This window comes from Mus caroli, chromosome 8 (genome assembly GCF_900094665.2).
Source record: "Mus caroli chromosome 8, CAROLI_EIJ_v1.1, whole genome shotgun sequence".
NCBI classification, from domain to species: Eukaryota; Metazoa; Chordata; class Mammalia; order Rodentia; family Muridae; genus Mus; species Mus caroli.
In genome coordinates, this window is record NC_034577.1 from 104,500,025 (window position 1) to 104,509,416 (window position 9,392).

The window sequence follows — 9,392 nt, forward strand, 5'->3', positions numbered from 1 at the left end:
AAGGAAGGAAGGAAGAAAGGAAGGAAGAAAGGAAGGAAAGGGAAGGAGGGGGAAGGGAGGGGAAGAGAGAGAGAGAGAAAGAGAAAAAAGAAAAGAAAGAAAAGAATCCTGCAAGAAGTAGAAAGAAAAAGATATGTGTTGCAAAATTTATGTGGCTGAAATAAATAGCCACCTGCTCTTCTAACACAGGGAGCAAATAAAATCACAATATGTAATAATGTTAGCTCCCAAATCATTTGTCTTCAGCTGGTGTGAGTCTAGAGAAGCAACAGTGAATATTAAATTAATCTACCCCCTGGGATTAAGAATTGAGTTAGGCTACCCAGGACTAAGACAAATATAAAGGAAAGCATAAAACATAGTTTTATGCCTGAAAGCAGTTATTTTGAGAGAAAAGATCAATATTGCTTTTGATGTGAAAACATATTCCTACACACACAACAAGCAAAGAGCATTAATTCAAGGAAAACCCACACTTAGTGGAACGCCACAGTGCTTTGGAGAGTAACGGTGTCTGCTGAGGGGAAAGTGCTAAGTTCATTGGTAGGCAATGTACCCCAGCATCAGTGCACAGGTCCTAGGTTCAATCTTCAGTGATGTCCCTCAGCATCAGTGCACAAGGTCCTAGGTTCAATCTTCAGTTTTGGCAAACAAAGCAAAAATACAAAAGGAAACAAAAACAGGGAAAACAACAACAAAACAGTTAAACACTGCAAATATCATATTGAAAGGTGCATTGCAATTTTATGGGTCTAGGGAGATGGTTCTGAGGTTAAGAGTTCATACTGCTCTTGGAAAGAATTTGAATACAGTTCCTAGTGCCCATGTCAGTGAATTCATAACTACCTGCAACTCCAGATCCAAAAGTCCAATGTCCTTTTCTGGTCTCTGAGAGTTCCTGTATTCATGTACACATACCCCATCAGACATATTCATACATAAACATGATAAAAACTACTTTACAAAATAGGAAAAAATTAGCAATAAATGCTAATTACATGAAATAAAAATGTCATTACTTTAATTAATATGTATTCATGTTATATGAACATAGACAATTTTAACTCTGCAGTAATTATCAAGCATGTCTGTCTGTCAGTGTCTGGGTTATGAATGAAGCAGTTCTTCAGGGCACACATGGTCTTATGACTCTAATCATTAAAAATGGCCCTGAAGCATATTAATGTGAGAAAATTAAAGCTAATACATGAGGAATATGCAAACATTTAGATATTGAATTACTTTTCTCTCTGGGTTCCCGTGAACATCAAACTCAGCAACACATTCACTGCTTGTGTTCAGTACTCTTTCGAATATGAAACTGTGCTATTACAACCTCTGTTATCTTCCATGGCTTGTCTTGGAGGTTCCTCTCCTTTCTTAGCCTTCCGGGGTGGTCTTCTTTGTTTATTTCATAGTAAGACCTTTCTAGAGACAATACCACTTGTTCGTCTTGTACCTCCACTAACCCCCAAGCTGGATGACTATTATGATGAATAAATGAATGTATGCATGCATGAATTAACGATTGGCTAGATGTGCCATATGACGTAATGAGAACAGTAGACTTGAAGTTAGAAGGTAGATTTGAAATGGTAGCATGAGACTCCCAGCCATTTGATGTTTGAGCCTTATACCATTATGTGATACAAATATATTCCATAATAACCAGGATATGAAAGCAATTGTTATAACAAGAATCTATAGCGTGAAGAGCTTTAATGGAGGTATTTTTCCCAGTTTCTATGTAATAAGAACATGAGAATTCTAGTCGAATGTGGCAGTTATAGAACTTGGAACTCAGCTATGTTATTTCATTGTAATACTTCTTACAGAGATAGCCATGTCTTCCTGGAGAGGATGCCATTGTCAAATCTGTTCTATTCACTTTCTAGGTAACAGCAAGGGAAACAATTGAGAGGAATCCATGCTTCCTTTTAACTATATACCACCACCCCTTCCATGATAATTACCCAACACTGGCTCACAAGAACCATTTTTACATTCCCAGAACAATAAAAGAAAAATGCATGAGTTGTTTGTTAATTAGAGCCTTTGTTAAAAATCTAAACTGCAGGTGCTAAAGAGATTGCTCAGTGGTCAGGCACACTTGTTGCTAGTACAGAGGATCTGGAGTCATTTCAGATTTGGATTGCTCCCAACTGCCTGTATCTCCAGCTCCACAGGATCTGACATCACCTACTGATCTCACGGAATGCCTGCACACATGTAGCATGCAGAGAGACAGACAGACAGACACAGAGACAGAGACACAGAGATAGAAGCACACTCATATACATAAATAAAAATAACCCTAAAATGACACAAACTCACAATTAAACAAATACATTAAAATAATACAACAGAAACTCAGAATTTCCCTTCATTGTTGCATGATTCCCTTTCATTGTTATCTGTGTGCAGCTCCTCAGATCTGTTAGCAAGATATGAAAGCATGTCATGATGTTATGCTATTGCACACTGCTTTTCTATAGAGAAGAAATTCATGTTGGTAGCTTGAACTCAGCCATGTTGCCTCTGCATCATTAAAAACCCATAAACAACATTGGAGCAAACCATATAATTTATTTGTTTGGTTGATTGTCTAGAGTCTGCATCCTTAAACTGAAAATTATATTTTTAAGAGACTGTATTTCTTAATTTTTAATCATTCATATATATGTATATGTATGTATATATATATGTGTGTGTATGTGTATATATATACATATATACATACATATATACATATATACATATACATACACACACACACACACACACATATATATATATATATATATATATATATATATATATATATATATATATACCTAATTCCCAGAGATTTTTTTCAGAAAAGGGGAGCAAAACAATCTTGAGAGCCAGAGGACAAGGACTCATGTTCTGAGACAGTGTCTTCTAGGCATCACTGGAAAATCTCTAGGTACCTAGAATATCTCAACAACATAGATTCCCAAGCAAAGCTAGCATCATGACCACACAGGTTGACAGATGGGGGTTAGCAGATGGGGGAAATGCCACATGGTCTCACCACTAGAAGAGCTGTAGACAGCCAATGTATGTCTGAGTGTGGGTATGTGCACATGAATGCAGGAGATTACAGAGGCCAGAAGAGGGCATCAGACCTCATGAAGTGGGAGTTATAGACAGTAGCAAGCTACCTGACATGTTAGGATAGATGTTAGGAATCAAACTCAGGTTCTCTTAGTAGGTACATATTAACCACTAAGCAATCTCTCCGGTCCCAAGACTCATTTATTCATTCATTCACTCATTCACATGTTTTGCACTTTAGAGCATTATTGAGAGAGACAAAGGAATGATGTAGACAGGGGAATGTGGAGCCACACACAAAACTGTGAAGCCAGTTATGGCTTCTCCAACCACAAATGTTTACTAACCTTAATTTTTAAAAACGTATTAATAGGGCAAATTAAACTCAAAAGTTTCCTTACTGTCTACCTGAGGATTCCCTGGCCCAGCTTTATCAACCGATTCATTTCATAGCACATACCCCCTCCAGCTTCAAGCCCAGCCAATAAGATTTTCATCTGTGTTAATTCTCTATCACACTTTGAATGTCTTCTGCAGGATGAGCTTAGACTTACCAAGCATGGGCTCCTTTCACAAAGCCAACTGTGCTGTATCAAAATCTAGTCACAAAGCATAGTGTTTACCCCATCACAGTCTAGATCTTTCCCACCGCAGTTGGATGGATTAAGAAAGGCCTTGAATCACCAGGGGTCATTTTAGAATTCTTCCTTCTTCAAGGAGGAGATCTCATTCCCTATGTATCTAGCTTATTATTATTATTATTATTATTATTATTATTGAGAATGTAATGTGATCGTGGATCTGAAGGACTTTATTTGACTAAACATACAGATTCTATAAGGTTAAAGTTACAGTAGAATTCTATTATATTCAAATACATGAGAGAGAAGGGTATATTTGGCCAATTCCTAGGTTGGAACCCAGAGTAAAGATTTATTCTTGATGCTCCTTTGGATGGAGAACTTCCTCCAAATCACAATGAATGCTTAGAGTGCTCAGGCACGAGGAAGGCATGCAGGAGAGGATCCACTTCCTGTTGACCCTCAAGGGCACAGCCCAGTGCTTTGCTTGATATCTGGAGAGGATTTTCCTTATTTCTTTTTCCGTTTCTCTCTCTCTCCTCCTCTCCTTTCTTCCCCTCTTTCTTATATGACTAGCACACTTAGAAATCAAAGTCGTCAGGAACTTAACAAATGAAACCAGCACACACCTTTGAACAAAATCCAGGCTTTTACTTAAAATTATCTGTCGTTCATGGTACCATTTAGAAATTATTCAGTAGCTTTATAAGAAGACAGGGATGTAACTGTCACAAATTCTTGCTCTTCAGGAAGCCTAGCCTTTCAATAAGCTATTTTTCTGTGATCCCAAATGGTGGATCTTTGATGTGTCTTTCAACAAAGATACAACTATTGATTTTGGTCCCTTTTTTTTAAGAAAGCAGTGTTTTTGTAATAGTAGTTAGCAATGACTTACATTATGTACAGAAATGAAACAATAACCAACAATCTGGGTTTTTCACAAGGTCTGCGGAAAGTATAGATGACATACAAAGGCATCCTTCACCTGACATTTCAAATATCCAAGATGTTACCTCCATCCCATTTTTAAAAGAAAGATAAAGAAAATAGATCTGAAACATTCTGGGAGGAAACCCCACCAAGATAGAAAATACAGATGCCTTATGATCATAAGAGCTATTTATCCCGATTTCTTTGACTCAATGGCCATCGCATGAGGCCAGAAAGGCCATTTATACTCCCAGAATTCCCTGCTCCCTGGAAACTAGACAATCCCTGCCTTGCCCACCTCCTGTTTCTCATGGCAAACAAGAAAGAGAAAAATCAAAGACTCCCAAGAACAGCAGGGAAAATTGAGCTGATATAAACAGCAACAGAAAAACAAAAGAAGCTTGGGAGTCAGACATCTTCCCAACTCCCAGTGGCATTAGCCTGGAAAACACTTTTGCCATTGGTGCAGGATCTCAGTGAGAAAATGGGGTCATCTAACTGATCTATTGCAGACAGAACAGGAAATGAAAAGAAGAAATTAGAGAGGAGGGTGACAGAGAGACAGAGAGAGAAAATACAGATGAGGGAAACTTGTCAACAGAGTTTGTGCTGTTTGCCTAATCAGTATCTCCACTATACTCTTAGTCTTCAACAAAGTATATATTTTTCCCTTATGCTAAAGAGATGAGATTAATAAATTCTGTTTTGAGAAGATCACAAGGGAAACATTAGGAACCCATGAATTCCCAAGAAAAGTCAGACAACGGACACTGAGCTTAGAGATGATTTCTAAGAAGCTTGACCACAGAGGCCCCATACTCAAGGACAAGGGCTGATGTCAAGAGAGCAGATCCATCTGCAATGTGTTCACTGAGACTGGGACAGCTGATGCAGACATTTACTGCACACCTGGCCATATCGGTAAGTTGGAATGTCTAGAAACTGTTCTGTAGCCTGTAGGCTAGCATGCAAAAGGAGAGATTTCTTTGATTACTAGAGACAATGGGTAGACTTTACAAATATATTTCCATTCAGATTAGTATGTCTCATGAAGTGGGGTTGAATAAGCACGCCAATACCCACTGATTCCACAGGGCATCAGTAAGCATATCCTATCATCTTAAGCACTTCAATGAGCAAATCATTTGTTCTCAGTCAATGAATATCGTTCCAACCACCAACATTTGACTCTGCTATTTTGCTCTTCCCAGGTCAACTACCAACTACAGTTTTCAAAAATTCCCCATAACTTCAGGCTTTTCCACCCATGTCCCAGCTCCTTAGTAATGGCCTAGAGGCTTATTATTTATTAACAGTGCTTATGTCCTTTTGCTGGGCTTGTCCCCCGACTAGCTCATAACTTATTTAACCCATCTAAACTATTCTATGTCTACCACATGGCTGATTACCTCGCCTCAATTTCATGCATCTGACTCCCTCAGAGTCCAGGTGGCGAACCTTCCTGAGCCTGACTATCACCCAGAGTTTCAATCTCTCTACAGGAACTCCCACATTCTACTTCCTGCCCTTTGCTAATAGGCCATCAGCTTTTTAATTGACAGGTGATGCTTACGCATAGCACACAAGAGGTTATCCCTACAATTCCCTTCATTCCAAAGGTTACAGATCTGATTTGTTTTATGTCACTTGAGATTCATTCCCATAGAATTTTTTTTAAATATTTCACTTTTACTTTAGCTTACAAAGTAATGAGTTTTCGTGTGGAATTTCTGTGCGTATTCCATTTTGGTCAACTCCTTTTCCCCTGCTTCCCCCCATCCCATGAGATTTTGAAAATGGCAGGAGTCCATGCTTCACCCTGCCACATTCTCTCTTCAGATCTGAAGAGCAAAGGCCTGTGATGGAAGATGCAAGATAGTGCACTCCACAGGGACTGGCCCTGGTCATGCATCCCAATGATCTAGTGGGAACTTCCTCCAGCCTTCTTATCTTTGTATCACCAGTGCCTTCCTGACACTTGGGACTAGAACTCCAATGATAATCCCAGAAAAAAAAGTCTTTAGCTTCTGGTTGCTTCTGCAGCCTTCTCAACAAAATTTATACCTCCAATTCTCTATCTCATTGGGGTTTTTTAATACAAATATCTAAGGTGGTATTTCTGTTACTAAATGCTATACCCCTGACCAGGAACTCAGATAGTGACCAAAGACACATTTATATTTCAACCCTTAATACATCTTCAATAGTAAAACCTCTAACCTGCAAATAGCTGGGTTATCTGGCTGAAGCAGACTAAACAATTTTATCAGACTTTAATTTTCTCTCTCTCTCTCTCTCTCTCTCTCTCTCTCTCTCTCTCTCTCTCTCTCTCTCTCTCTCTCTCTCTCTCTCTCTCTCTCTCTCTTCCTGTCTCTCTCCCCACCACCACCACCTACCCCATCTCCCTGACTCATCTCCCCTTCCCCCTTCTCTGTGTATGTATATAAGTATGTAGAAGCCAAAACAAATCCATCCCACATGTTGATCCTTCGAAGCTGTCGGTCTTGATTTTGGGACTCAACAAAAAAGCTTTAAAATGTTTAAAATAAAATGACAAGTCAAGTAAGACAGTGGTGGTTTACTCCATGGCAAATTTCTTCAACTTCTGCACATGGTCCCCAAACCTTTGTCTACCCAGCAGGAGAGCCAGTGCTGACCTATAGTATCACATGATAAACATTGTAGTGAGAAATCAATATTAATGACCTCATCCTGATCATTCATTGTAAAGTATAAACATGATTGATTTTATGTTACCAACTTTCCAAAGGAAAGCAGTTTTGTCAGTAGAGAGTGGGGGCTGCTGCCAAAGGTTTGCTTGCACAGAGAGGAGTCTCAGCCTCTAGTGTAGCAGGTATTGTGTGAAGAGAGGGGAGATGCAGTCTGTTTCTCAAGACAGGAAGGAAATGGCATGGTCAGATCACAAAGGCTGGTTCACAGTCAGTACATACCTCAGCATCTATTATGAAGACAGTTTGGTTTGGATTCAATTCTCCACCTTGTTCTCTCCACCCAACAAATAATCCAATCAGGATGTTCACAAAGATACAGTGAAATCATAATTCAGAAAGAATCATTACCACACCATCTGCAATCCTATGAGAGCAAGAAGAGGGTGATCTAAGGATGGGTAATGGTCCCGCACTGAGAAGGGAAGTAGGATACTGGGGTGACCCTGATTTACACTTTAAAAATAAAACAGTGAAAAGAATTTCTCCCACCAGAACCACTGCATCAGAGTCTGCCTTTTAACAAGATCCCAGATGATTCATTGGCAAATTAAATTTTGAGAAGCTTGGACCCATGATTCATTGGCAATTACCAGTCGCACTCTCAGAAGAACAAAAGAAAGAGATTAAGACTCTCGGATTTATCATTGAGAGAAGCACTTGTAGTCACAAAAGACAACATTCTAAAATAAATAAATAAATAAATACAAATACATGCCAAATAGCCAACCTCTCCTACCCTAGTTGCTTTAATGAGCTCAACTAGGGATCCTGCTTCATAGAACACTGTGGTCAAGATGGTATTTCTCACATCTTCTAGTTAAAGAGCCTTGACATGTGTCCAGTGAGAAAGGAAGGGCATTATTATGCTATGAGCCATTTCAGATACATTTTAATTAAGTAATATGCAAAAGTCCTGGAGTGTGACTGGCACAATGATTTACAAGGGAATTAGCTGCATCTTTACTGTGACCATCCCTGGTTGTCATGTGACATCCCAGCCTATAAACTCTAGGCAAGTTTCCAGTTGCACGTTTATCCCTGAAGCCAGGGGGACTGAATTCTCTCTCTCCAAAGCTGCAGAAACCCACCCTCTCCTTCTATTTTTAATCCTTTGCTGACTCTAGAGGCTTTCTACTAAGTCGTTTGTCGTTGAACAGTTGTTCTCCAAAGCAGCTGCCAAGAAGCCCGGCATTTGCAGCCTTGAGTTGTGTCCCATATTGGCCCGGTCCCAAATGTCATTTCCTACAAGGCTTTTCTTTCAACCGATGCATTAGGATCTTTGAATGAGAACACCAAATTAAATAGAAAATGACATTCATGAGAAAAGATGCTCCTTCTCAATACCCGAGACTCTCTTCCCATCTGTCATTGCTCTCTTTTCTGTCTGTCTCTTGGTATTCCAAAAATCCCAAGGAGTCAAATATAAATGTAATCAGCAGAGGATTTTTACACATCAGTGTAAATTAAGCATTGGCAACCCATAAAACATTCTGCTCAGACTGGTTGATGTCCTTCAGTAGAAGGGGATACGATGTCTGGAAGATACATAGGCAAACCACTATCCTCCCTTCAGCTCTCTGCTAAAATTACCATGAAGTGGTTCCCCCCAAAACATCAAGAATGCATATTCCTTCATTGCTTTGAAGACTTTTGTAATTTATTTATTTATAAGTTTTCTTTTATTTTAAATTATGAGTATGTATCTGAGGCTGGGGGAGGGGGGTTGAATATGAGTGCAGGTACCTACAGAGCCACAGAGAGGGCATCACATCCTCTGGAGCTGAAAGTACAGGCAGTTGTGAACCTCCTGACAGGAATGCTGGGACCTAAATGTGGGTCCTTTGCCAGAGCGATAAATGCTTTAAACCACCAAGCTTTCTTTCCCGCCTCAAGTCCTGTAACTTATAAAATTAATTTAAAATTGCAACACATAAAAAAGTTAATCTTTATAAAACAGAAAAGAAGCGAGAGGAAAGATACTTGGGCAAATGAAGATGACTAGTTGGATGAATGAACTGTATAGGTGGGTATGCATGTGATAAAGTCCTACAAAGAATGTTAAAAAAAAAAA